The sequence below is a fragment of the Schistocerca serialis genome, chromosome 7, assembly GCF_023864345.2.
Source record: "Schistocerca serialis cubense isolate TAMUIC-IGC-003099 chromosome 7, iqSchSeri2.2, whole genome shotgun sequence".
In the NCBI taxonomy this organism is placed as follows: Eukaryota; Metazoa; Arthropoda; class Insecta; order Orthoptera; family Acrididae; genus Schistocerca; species Schistocerca serialis.
Window position 1 is genome coordinate 273,058,350 of NC_064644.1, and position 13,985 is coordinate 273,072,334.

Here is a 13,985-nt window from a genome sequence, read left to right on the forward strand (position 1 = left end):
GACTTACTAGATCCGCAGACATGGAGGAAACTGTGTAAAGACTCCTCTGACGAAGTTCTTAGAACCGTTACGCCGTTCTCTACCGAACTTTCAGAAAAGTGTGTTCAGTTCCGCTCTACTACCACCAAGGCTTTATGGGCTGCTGAAGGTCTGTAGAGAACGTGTTCCTCAGAGACCTATAGTGAGTGTCATTGGTTCACCCACCTATTCGATTGCCAAGTTCCTGACTACATTATTACGATCGTATGTGGGCCGATTGGACTCCTGCATCAAGAAATCGGTACATTTTATCAGTAAATTAAATGGCTTAGTGGTCGTACAAGAGGACTCGTTAGTTTTGATGTGCTATCGCTATTTATTATAGTTCCACTCAGTGAGGTGTTGCAGCAGCTGAATCGGATTTTTCCTCCTGATATTGCCGCACGATTACGTATTTTAAATGGAACGATGAATTCTATGAACAGACAGATGGCATGGGTATGGGGGGGGGGGGGGAGGGGGTTTCACACACACTCCGTTACCTACCCGGAGAATCGATCACTCAGAACCAAACGAAGCTTCATAAAAACGTTGTCGGATAGAGCAAGGAACTTCTGTGAACCAGAACTGCTTGATGCAAAATTGAAACACCTTACCGATGCATTGCTCGATAATGGTTATTCGCCCCGCCGCGTAAAATCATAGGGAAGCACAAGCGCCTGTGAAATCGATAGTTTTTATGCCTGTCATTAAGGATGTTACTGCACAGCAAAAATCTTGGAGAAACAGAACATCGTGGTATCTACATACCCACACAGAAGATACAGGATTACCTAAAATTGGCCAAGGATGCTCGCAAACCTCCGGAGAGAAGCAGGAATTTATAGGATTTCGTGCAGTTGTGAGGAGGTGCTCATGGGTACGACAAAAAGAACGGTCAAATAACGACTGGAAGAGCACAAGGGCAAGTGTAGAAGGGGGAAGATTGATAGATCACCTATTGCAGGAGATACTTTGCAGCCAGAAGACCACTACATTCATTTTGATAGGACTCAAATACTTGCAGCCAGAAGCAGATACATCTGGGTCCTTGTTAATTACTTGTGGAATTTTAATAGGAATGATAAAGGCGTGAAATCGAATACATCTGGATCCTGGTGTTTAAAAAGACGTTTACTAGTCTTTGACCATGGAGTGATAGCAACAGCGGGCGACAGCAACCGAGAAGTTCCAGCTACGCTCGGGTATTAAAAGCATATGACGTCACACCACTGCGCGACACGGCCAACTAGAGATTCCGGGTAGTTATAACTAAACTTTCCCTATTTAACACGTTATAACACGGAAACTACTTACCGTACTAATATCAAAGTTGGTAATACCAATGTCCAGAGTATGGGGTGCATGATTTCCATGCGTCCGAGGGCCTCCGTCCAGTTCGAACTATAACCACCAGGTGCCGTGATCAGTCATCGTGATTCGTAGTCAGACACCTGAACAGACGCAGTGCACTTCTTGCCGTGTCAACATGAGCTTGGACAAAAGGAACAGGGCACTATTGGTGAATGTCTATTATCAAAACAACAGTAATGCTGCAGCTGCGCTTTCAGAGTATCGCTGGCTGAAAGGATTGCAGAATGGTCCTCTTTCTCCACCTGCTGTGTGGAGCATGATGAAGAAGTTCGAATCAACTGCAGAACTGAGTGTCGCTCCAGGAAGAGGCCAACGACCTGTTGCATCACAATTGTTTGATTGAAATCACTCTTGCTATGGCAGACAACGCTGCGCGCAATTAACAATCACCAGGTAGTGCGCGTGCTGTGTCACGACAGTTGAACATCCCGTGGGCAACTGTAAAGAAGGTGCTTCGAACAGTTCTCAAATGATATCCGTGCAAGATCCATATCGTACAGCAGCTTGCACCACAGGACACACAACAACTTATTGACTTCGCTCTCCACTTTCTCGCAAGGACTGCAGTTGACGAGGGCTGACACTGGACCATCCTGTTTACCAACACACAGAACTGCCGAGTATAGGGATCTTCACCTCCAGTCACTGTGCATAAAGTTCCTCTGTATGGCGAACGTGTCGCCATATGGTGTGGCTTCACGACTATGTTCATTATTAGCCCATTCTTTTTTGAACAGATTGGCGCTCAAGGACCAAAGGCATACAGTGTGACCGGCCAACGCTACTGCTATGTGCTTTGCCAGCACATCATACCCGCCCTACGGGAGAGAGATGCATTGAATTCAACAGTTTTCGTGCAAGATGGGGCCCCACAGCATTTTGCTCGTGAAGTTCACCTGCTCCTCCGAAACACATCTGGAAGCGATCGAATTATCAGCCGATCGTTTCCAAATGCTTGGCCGCCACGATCACCTGATATCACTCCATATGATCTCTGATTGTGGGGCTACCTGAAGGACAAGGTTTACCAGGGGAACATTCACACATATGCTGATCTGAAGCGCACCATATCAAGGGATGTAACCAGCATACTTACGAACATGCTTCGTCATGCTGTGCAGAATGCAATCCCGCACTTTCAAACTCTTCTGTAGACTGATGGACGCCATATTCACCCCCTTTCGTAGCAGTAGTGGTACTGGTATGTAATGGTATGATGTACCGTAGCAGGGGCTACCTGATGGACAGGGTTTACCAGGGGAACACTCACACATATGCTGATCTGAAGCGCAGCATATCAACAGAGGTAGTCACCATACTTATGGGCATACTTCGTTCTGCTGTGCAGAATGCAATCCTGCACTTTCAGACTCTTCTGGACTCATATGGACGCCATATTGACCCCCGTTTGTAGCAGTAATGGTACCGGTATGTAATGGTATGATGTACAGTAGCAACACATTAAAAGTGTTTCAGTTGAATCGATTCTGCATTTTTTCGTTTCCCCATGTCCTTGACTTTAATGCTACCAAGTCTGGTACTTGTACGGTAATTAGTTTCCGTGTTATAACGTGTGAAATAGGGAAAGTTTAATTATAACCAACCGGTACTTTAGTCGGCTGTGACTGGTCGTGAGCAGCTGTAAACGAAATTTTGATGTAGTCAGTAGCGAGCCAGGGTGTGAATCGAGTGCTCAAAGAAGCTACGATCCCCCTTGAAATTGTCGTCCGAAGATGGAGGCGAAACGTTGTGTTTTAATGTGAAATCCATTCGACTACGGCATACTAGCCCGAAATATTTTATTAATTGTCTACCATACTGTTGCAGCCTTGTCTTTTTTGCTTAGAATATGCTTGCCGTCCGACCTCTTAATATTCATACAGGTGCGTGTCTTTTTTTCCAAAGTTCTCTTTAATTTTCCTATAAGGTGCTTCTATATTTTCTGGGGGCCATGCATGTTCCAACAGCCTTACATTTCTCGTCTAATCATTCCTGTTTTTGCCATTTGCACTTCTTATATTGCAAACCCCACCTCTGATACTAGTAAAAACACATCAGTTATTCTCGTTCAGATTTTTAGGAAATCTATCACTGGTCTATGTGTGTGTAAACGTTTTAAGCGAGAAGTAAGTTCGAAATAACAAATAAAAAGGTGTGTTAATCATTGTCATCTAGTATGCATGACAGGGTCGGTATCTGATAAATAAGGACTCTGTTGCATGATGATATTTTATACTTCCTGTTTATTTTCTTTATGTCATATTTCAGTATAATACACTGTTTGGTCATCATTCTTTAACATCATAATTTCATGTCAGATACTTCACCATACTTCATGTCATAACATACCAACTCCATTCCTACACTTCCGTAGCTCATTTATGCACAAACACTACTGCACTGATACACAGGAACAACAACTATGATACAATCAAGAATTTTATTTACCGTAGATCATTTTACAATGATATTGGCTTCGTCATACAAGATGTACTAGTACATACAGAATAATAAAATAAACTTCTGTCAATACATTATAGAATACATTTGAAGCATGGCAGTGTACCAAATTACAAAGGATAGCTTTTAAAAGTTAACGCAACAAGCTATCTTATAATCTAATATAATATGGTATTTTATTGTTTATAGTATAAACTTTGCAATTACACACGATTAACAACAGCACAAAATAATATGCTTATATTCTCCTCAGGCATCTCAAAGAATTCTTTAATGTCATAGAATGGATGATCTGACAGCCAGATGTACTACTTAATTTTAAAAGAATTTGTATCCATAGACTGAACATGAACTGGCAGTTTATTGAACATTTTGAGTGGGTTAACTTTGTGGGAATTTCCTATTCTCGCTAATCTGTGGCGCGGTATGTCTAAATTACCGTTAGCCCTGGTGTTGTGTTCATGTATTTCCCTTCTGCCAATAAATTCTGAAATATTATTTTTAATATAGAGTACAGGCACATAGATGTATAAATTTATAATTGTAGGTATTCTGAGTCTGGAAAAAAGAGGATGACAGTGCTCCCTATGACCTCTTTTACATATTATACGTATGACTTTATTTTGTAATTTCAATACGTTTTTGATGTGAGGCGAGGGCCTCCATACAATCAGAATACCCCAAAAGTACGTCACTCTGAGGTACTCCAAGCTCACTACCTCCTTTAGTTTCAAGAGAAGGTATGCAACCCGAGATATTTTTTCACATACGTGATTGACATGTTCCTCCCAATATAGTTTTGAGTCAATGTGAATACCTATGAGTTTTATCGACTTATTGCCTACTTCATTTGATGTTCCCATTAAAAGTTGTTGTGTTTTGTCAGGGTTGCATAGGTGCTTATTGGCTGCAAACCATTCCAGAGCTTTATCTAGTGTTTCTTTTGTTAGGTTATTCGGATCTGAAATGTTCTGATGTGTGGTAAGTAGTGTTGTATCGTCAGCATAACACACAACAGGGTGAGCTATATTTTTAGGTAAATCATTAATAGCGACAATAAAGAGGAATGGTCCAATGATAGACCCATGTGGTACACCTGTGCTGATTTCCATGATGGAAGAATTTAAATTTCTGACTGAGGCGAATTGTTTTCGGTTACTTAAATAAGAATTTATCACAGATAAAGTGCTCCCTCTCACTCCATAAAACTCTAGTTTCCCCAGTAGTATGTCAACAGGAATGCAATCGAAAGCTTTGCTTAGGTCACATAATACCAGTGATACCATGTTATTATTTTCAAAAGCTGTTAAGGTTTGGTAAATGATTTCCAAGATGGCCCCTGTTGTGTTCTTCACCTTTCGAAAGCCAAACTCATTGTTACATAGGATATTGTGTTTTTCAAAGAAGTTGCTTATTTGCGTGTGTATCAGCGCCTGAAATACCTTTGAGAATATTGGAACAATGGAGACTGGTCTGTAGCTTTGGGGGAGATGTTTGTCTCCTTTTTTAAAAACTGGGACAACTTTTGATACCTTGAGTGCATCCGGAAAAACTCCAAATTCTGCACATTTATTAAAAATATAAGCTAATGGTTTGGCGATTGAGTGTATTGTCTTTTTAATTATGTTATTTGATAACCAATAACAGTCCATACTTTTAGAACCTGAAAATTTGGATACAGCTTTCATAACAACAGCAGGTGTATCAGCCCTCCACTGAAATGCCAGGTTAACAGGCAGTGGTGTTCCAACAAGGTTCATTGCAGATGAATTTGTTGCTTTGATACTGTTAGTTATTTCTTTAACTGAGTTTAAAAAGTACTCAATTAGTCCTTCAGGATCTGTGCGTTTTGGTGTATTCTCTTGTTTTATTATTTGCCAGGCTGCCTTGCATTTATTGGGAGCTCTTTCTATATAGTTCTCCACTGCTTGCTTTTTTGCCAGAAGAAGTTTAGCTTTATAGTATTTTTTGCATTTCAGATATGACCTATAAATGTTCACACTCTGTTCTGCCCCTTGGTCAGAGGCTTGTTTATGCATCTGGTACAGCATATCCAAGTTTCCTCTAATTTCTACTAGCTCTTGTGTGAACCATTTCAGACTTTTCTTTTTCTTTTCGTTTGGATATCTAATTTTTTTTACTGGTGAGCAAGAATACCATAAATCTGTGTACTTTTTAAAGAAGTTACCAAAGCTAATTTCAGCTTCCCTTTTTCCAGATTGACAATTATATATAAAGTCCCAATCTGCACTTCCTAATCTATCAACAAACATATTTATGTACTATTTAGATTCTTCAGTTTTAACTGGCTGCCTCTTACAAAGTGTAAGGAGTAGTGGCTCATGATCTGCAAGTCCACTTCCTGCAAGTCTAACTGTACAATCCTCCCTATGGAAATTCACAATAATATTGTCTATACAGGTATTCTTATGTGTGGCACAGTTATTTGTGCAATAGAGGTCTAATGATCTAAGCATATTCAAAAATGTCCTAGCTTGCAGCTCAGAGGTATTTGAATACATCGAACTTTTATGTCCGAGGAGTCTAATACAATTTACCACTTCTTGTTTAATGTTTTCAGAATAAATTATACAAATAGGATAATGACAAAGAGTTTTGAATTATAACTACAATTTCATAATAATTTGGTAATGACTCTATTTTTATGTAGCAGTTGTATTTATGAAAAAAAATGAGAATAATTTTGGTTTCTAGATAAAACAGATCATTTACCGTACATTTAAATGCGTCATAAATTTATTCTTAGTATTGTATTCTATGATAAGAGAGGGAGATAAGAGCACTGACCAGCTCAGTTTAAACAGTTGCCCCCGCCCCCACCAAGAATTTTGAAGCTTGAACATGTGAACGAAATTCTGATAACAACGTAACAGACCTGCTCAAAGTTCACATTTCAGAAAATGTAAAGTAATTAAATCTTTTGAAACTGAGGTATATGTAATGTGTGTAAGTTCTGCAGCTACAATAATACACTGAAGCGCCAAATAATCTGGTATAGGCATGTATATTCAACTACAGAATACTGTGCTGCAGTTGGCAATACCTATACAAGAAAACAAGTGTCTGGCGCAGTTGTTAGATCAGTTACTGCTGCTACAATCGCAGATTTTAATGAGTTTGAATGTGGTATATAGTTGGCGCACAATTGAAGGGACACAGTATCTCCGAGGTAGCGATGAATTGGGGATTTTCCCCTTATGACCATTTTATGAGTGTACCACGAATATTAGGAATCTGGTAAAACATCAAATTTCCAATATTGCTGTGGCCAGAAAAAGATCCTGCAAGAATGGGACCAACGACAACTGAAGAGAAGTGCATCCCTTCCACAAATTGCTGCGGATTTCAATGCTGGGCCATCAAAAAGTGTCAGCGCATGTATCATTCAATGAAACATCATTGATATGGGCTTTCAGAGCTGAAGGCCAACTTGTGTACCCTTGATGACTGCATGATGCAAAGCCTTGCGCCATGCCTGGGCCCATAAACTCTGACATTGGACTCTCGATGGGTGTAACATGTTGCCCAGTCAGATGAGTCTAGTTTCAAATTGTATTGAGTGGATATATATCTACATATATGGAGACAACTTCAACAGGGGACTGTTCAAGGTGACGGATGCTGTGTAGTAGTGTGGGCATGTGCAATTAGAGTGATATGTGTCCTCTGGTGTGTCTAGATACGGCTCTGACAGATGGCATGTACATAAGCATCATGTCCGATCACCTGCATCCATTCACGTCAGTTGTTCATTCCGATGGACTTGGGCAATTGCAGCAAGATAATACAACACCGCAAATGTCCAGAATTGCTACACAGTGGCTTCAGGAACACCCTTCTGAGTTGAAGCACTTCTGCTACAATTGCAGCAAGATAATACAACACCTCAAATGTCCAGGATTGCTACATAGTGGCTTCAGGAACACTCTTCTGAGTTTAAGCACTTCTGCTGGCCATCAAACCCCCTCCTCAGACATGAACATTATTGAGCATATCTAGGATGCCTTGGAACATGCTGTTCAGAAGAGATCTCCACCCCCTCGTACTCTCGTGGGTTTATGGACAGCCCTGCAGGATTTTTGGTGTCAGTTCCCTCCAGCGCTACATCAGACATAGGTCGAGTCCATGCCATGTCATGTTGCGACACTTCCGTGTGCTTCTGGGAGCCCTATACGATATTAGGCAGATGTACCAGTTTCTTTGGCTCTTCAGTGTATGTAAGTAATATAATCAACATAAATTTGCATTGGTGTAATGAATGAAGTATGCTTTTAATGAGCTTATTACAAAAATGTCCTTTACTCATGTAGATAAAATTTTAAATTCAATGACAAAGTTGTTACTAGTAGCATAAAGGAACAAAAATTAAGTACAAATAATCCGAAACATAATATTTACAAAACAAGTGGTGCACAAGCATTAAACCATGTGGCAACTAAACCAAACAAAATTCAAATATGTAGAACATTTTCATGCATCTTTAAAAGTAATAGAATATTATACTTAGCATGCCATATTAAAAAGCTCAAATAACATATCTGACGAATTTCTGTACAAAAAAATCACAATTCCAACATTACTGTGAAAATGAAGTAAAAAAAAATATTTTAACTAACTATCTGTGCATTTCCTACAGTAAATATTTGCATGAAAACTCAATTAATTCTAAGCATATACACAGCATTTCATAGTATAAAAGTGGAGAACCAGCAAAACTGATTATTGACAAATACAAAGGAAAAGTTAAACAACATAACATTATCATTATGTTTTTATTTCCATTTGGGTGTAACATTTTTAGGCATAGACGCACAATATAACAATTTTTTATAAAAGAAAAATAGTTTAATGGCAATTTTAGTCATTCATTCTATTTGTAAAATTTAGAAAAGAAATAATTTCAAATATCTTTCTTCAACTTTGTTGACATCTCTCTCTTTTTAAATAGTCAGACCTGTTTCAATATCAGCAGTCAGTAAAATCTCAGTATTTCAAATGTTTTCCACAGCTAAAGTTTCTACTGGTTCCCATTATCTTTGTTGTCACAAGATTTATTTAACACTAAAATTATTATATGTCCTCTGTTTACTTTCCTCTCTACAAATGAACTCTCGATGTATTTCCAAACACACTGTCATATCTGGTAAGTGCGGAACAACAAAGACTGGAGGTGTGAGAGGAAAACAAGTTTAATCTCTCAACTGAGTTTCACACAAGATCTGAATACAAACACTGGCAGATGGAACTGTACATTGAGTCCCTATCATGATCATACAATACCATACTTCAAGTCTGTATATGTCATAGTCACAAGCGGTGGGTCAAAACACTTCCAAAGAGTGCAGTCTGACTTTGCACTGCTATCCATGGTGCGGTGTGTGCTTTTAACTAGTCTAGACATGCAGGAGTAGTGCAAAGGCCACCGATGAGCCCATGTGGCATGGCATGGTATGATTGGCTCATAGTCAGTAGGTTGTAATTTCCTGTATGTACGCTGGCAGGCATTGCTGAGGTTACCATGGAAGCAGCTTAGGGATGGTTGCACCTGTGTTGTTAAGTGTTGGTGGTGCCACTGTCTAATGGCCATCAGCTGAATGCCACCTGATTCCTGGCTGCAAAATGCTGTGCGCCATAGTGCGGTCGTTGATGATACTGTACAAACATCAACTCTTTGGTATAAACTAACTATAAACTAACATGACACACCTCAGAATACATTTCCCTAACCATAACTACCTTCATCTTTTACATCAGTAGCAGCAACAGTATCATCACAACATTATCAAAAACATCATCATTATATCATCAGCAATAGCATCATTATTAGTATACAGTAAGCTCTCAATTATCCATGGTAATTGGGGACTTGGAAACCATCGCTAACTAAATTCCATGGATAATCCCCAATTAAAGTGCTCAATAATGTATTAGTGTTGTTTGAAAACAAAAATTAATTACAATATCGTAACTGAGATCATTAACTATGTTCATAAGAAATTCTACTTTAACTATCTTAGTGTATGCCCTTAGAGTGAATACAGTGCAATCCAGTTTTAGACTACCTTACACTACTTTGAAAAAAAAAAAAAAAAAAAAAAAAGGTAACTGTCCAGCTCTTGCATTTTTTGAGCAGCACATTGTTTACTGCTCTCGTGTTGTAAATGAGAGTACCACTCATGCACAACTGCTCCTGGGTTAATGGAAAATTTTCAGTAGGTAAAAAAAATGTTGGAGAAATAGTCCACAGATAATCTGTAAAGTGGCTTATACATACATGGATAATCAAGAGTTTACAGTATCTCCTCTACCATCAATATTTCCTCAACATTTCACAAACGTCCTACTGCAACAAAATATCCCAATATAATTTGCAAACGAATGGCTTCATACAAAAGAAAATATCCTCTCTATAGTGCATTATTATTCAGTCTATGATCGGTTACAGTACATGTTTACAATTTCTCAAAATGTTATAATCATTAGTAACAATTACTTACAAAATTACTTTTAGCTCTCACTTGTTACAATTTTCAAAGCTTGTCTTATGTATGTGGTCTGACAAGGTTATGTACAAAAAATATCAAAATGCCTTCATCACTCTTAAAATGAAGTAAAAAATCAAAATAATTTAACTAACTAGCTGTACATTTACTGCAACAGGTAAATGCATGAAAAATCAACAAATTATAACCATTTGCACAGCATTTCATAGTATAAAAAAAATAAAACTAACAAAACTAGTTATTGACAAACACTCATTGCATAATATCATTGGGACAACTACTTAAAAGTTGTTAAGATACATCTTAAAAGCTTGTTCCACTCATATTCACATTTTAAAAATGTTTCAGTGTACCCTCTGTCACACACCATATGGTGGTTTGTGGAGTATCTATGTAATGTAACAGCTCAAATGTTGACTGTAACTCTACAATGTGACAATAGTGACAACCATGTCTGATTCATTTTACAGTAACCTTACCAACAGATTCAAATTCCCACAAATGTCATGTAGCAGTTCTCCTAATATATCCAAAGTCATATACAAATGAAAAAGTAAATTTTTGAAAATAAAATAAAATTGAATAGATAAAAAAGTCTACTCATCAAGTAGTTGAAGGGCAAGGAAGAGGGATGAATGGAAAGGACTGATGAGGTTTAGAAATGGGATGAGTTTAGAATTTTTTAATAAATATTTATTTCGTATTTAACAGTTTCACATAATACCTGCCAGGTTAGCTGAGAGTGCTAATGCAATGCTTCCTGTACTTGGGTAGGCATTGAATCTGCCTGGTGGATTAACAATGTTGGCCGGTGTGCCGGCCAGCCTGGATGTGGATTTTAGGTGGTTTTCCACATCCTGCCAGGGGAATACTGGGCTGGTCCCCACATTCCGCCTCAGTTACACGACTCGCAGATATCTGAACACGTTCGCACTATTCCATGGAGTACACTAGATGCAGGCAGCTGGGCTGCACTAATTCCATCCCAGGGGGGTATGGAGTGGCGGTAGGAAGGGCATACGGCCACCCCTTAAAATTAACCTTGCCAAATCCATCCTAACCATGCTGACCCTACAAAACTGTGGGGACAAAGCACCAGTGAAAGAAGAAGTTTCACATAATAACAGGAAACAAACTCATCTGAAAAATAATTATATAAATTACAACTCTTTCACATTTCAGTCTCTTGTTCAGAAATGTACTGGAGATTGTCCACTGCATTATATCTTAGGTGCCACTTTTGTAGAATTCACAAAACACTTCCTTTTTTTTTTCTTCTCTGAGGTATCATGTCAAAATACTGTCATAAACTTTACATGTTGGAATCTTGAGAAAATTCATGTCTTTAAGCCTGTATTTAGGATGATGAGTTACTTTCTCGTATTCATCCCATAAATAAGCCAGATACTGAAAGTTGTCTGTTAATTTAAGTCCAAAAATTATATGAACTGTGTGTGCCATGATCCACATTGTTGCATGTAACTTTGCTTTGGGAAACGATTTCCATTCAGGTATCATGGCATTAGAGACCTTTATATTGCATATGTCCATTTTATTGATCAGTCAAATCATGTCCCATGCTGTATGCCATATCTTGACAAATTTTGTACACTTAAAACAATGTTTCATTACAGTGTCCACATGTGGCTGACGGTTTTAACTGGGTGGAGTAAAGCTTGGAGTTGATTGCTATTGTCTGGGTTATCACTTTGTACTAAGTCAATCTGTTGTCTTCTGGTATTATTTTCATCACTAAACCTTCCCACATGATTTTCCAGTTGTGCTGCGCTAGTCGCAACTCCCATTTATTAGGAATTGGTATCCCTTTGAGAGCTAAGGCCATATTACAAACTTTTTATTGTCTTCTGATTCCAAACCTGTGATGTCCTTCATGATCACCTTCATCAACTTTATATTTACCAACAACTATTTTACCTTTAAGGAGAAAACATACAAACAGATCAAGAGCATGGCCATGGGAACCAGGATGACTCCTTCCTATGCAAACTTTTTATGGGCCACTTGGAAGAGGCCTCCCTGGGATCCATAAGCCTTTGTCCCATGGTTTGGTTTAGATACATTGATGTCATCTTTGTCATATGGCCTCATAGTTGACTTGTTAAAATGTTTGGAATGTTTTAATACATTCCCCCAACTAAATTTTATGTGATCATATTCTGAATCCCGCACCACTTTCCTTAATGTTGACATCTTCCTTACCAAGGGTGAGCTCTTCTGTTCACATTAAACCTACTGACAAACAACAGTACTTACATTCTGACAGTTGCCATCATTTCCATGTCAAACAATGCATTTGAGTCCAACATATTTGTTCAACTGCAGACTCTTTACAGCAGTACACCATCATTCTCATCTCAGCCTTCACTGGAAATAATTACCCCACCAGCCTAGTTTGAAAGCAGATTTCCTCGGCCATCACATCCAATCCTGTACTGCTCCAAAAAACCACTTCAGAGTACACCTCTCATCACTCAGTATCATCCTTGTCTTGAATGTATTAATCTGCTTCATTGACAAGGATATGGCTTCCTAAAAGCATGCCCTGAAATGAAGCCCATTCTGGGTGAAATTTTGTCCACCACATGTAGAAAAGTTTTTTGTCATCCCATGCCCCTCTTCCCATCTCTGCAACATCTTGATCAAAGCCTATGCTCCTTCTGCACCCATTTCCTCACCCAAACACTCACATCCCCACTGTAAGATTTGCCTTATGCACCCTGCTACCACCACCTATCACTCCTGTAACTGGCAAAATATTCACTATCAAAGGGAGAGCCACCTGTGAAATGACATGTCTTGTACCAACTGTTACATAAACACTGTTCAACCTTCTATGTTTGTATGACTACCACCAAGTTATCAGTTTGAATGAATGAGCATAAACAGATGGCATATGCTGGCAACACACAGTATCCTGTTCTACAGCATACTGTAATGACCTCAGAGCCTGTTTCACCACATGAGCTGTCTGCATTCTTCCCCCCAATCACCACTTTCCCAGAGCTGCACAGGTGAGAACTGGTATTTGTAATCTTACCCTACCACAGATCACTATTAAAATTCTCTGTCTTTGCACAAATTGTGAAAGCCTCAAGAGGCTTATCTTCATTATCTTGTTGTTGTTGTTGTTGGCTCCAAATCTCTTCTAGGGGTACTGTGATTGAGGCTGTAATGTTATAATGTTGCGGGTTCTTGTTGAACTGAATAATGGATGATGATTTGCCTGTTGTTATGAATATTTTTTTATTTTATCCCATTCTTCTAAATCGCAATTTTCACTCCTATCACACCACAAATTACATTGTTGTTGTCAAACTTAGAAAAACGTTTACTTCCATCTAGGGCATACCAACTACTACTATTTACATTCTGCAGTACTTCCACAATTACAAAGAGTTTACAAAGCAAAAGAGTTTACAAACTTTCTTGACAAGCATGAATCTTTGTTAAAATATATCATTATTCTGTAAATGAGTCCAGAAATAGATTTAATAATTAGCATTAGATTGTGCAATTAATAATATGAATTTTAAGTATGCCACAAATTTTGTAATTTCAAATATTTTTAAAAGAAGAGTAATTTTAACT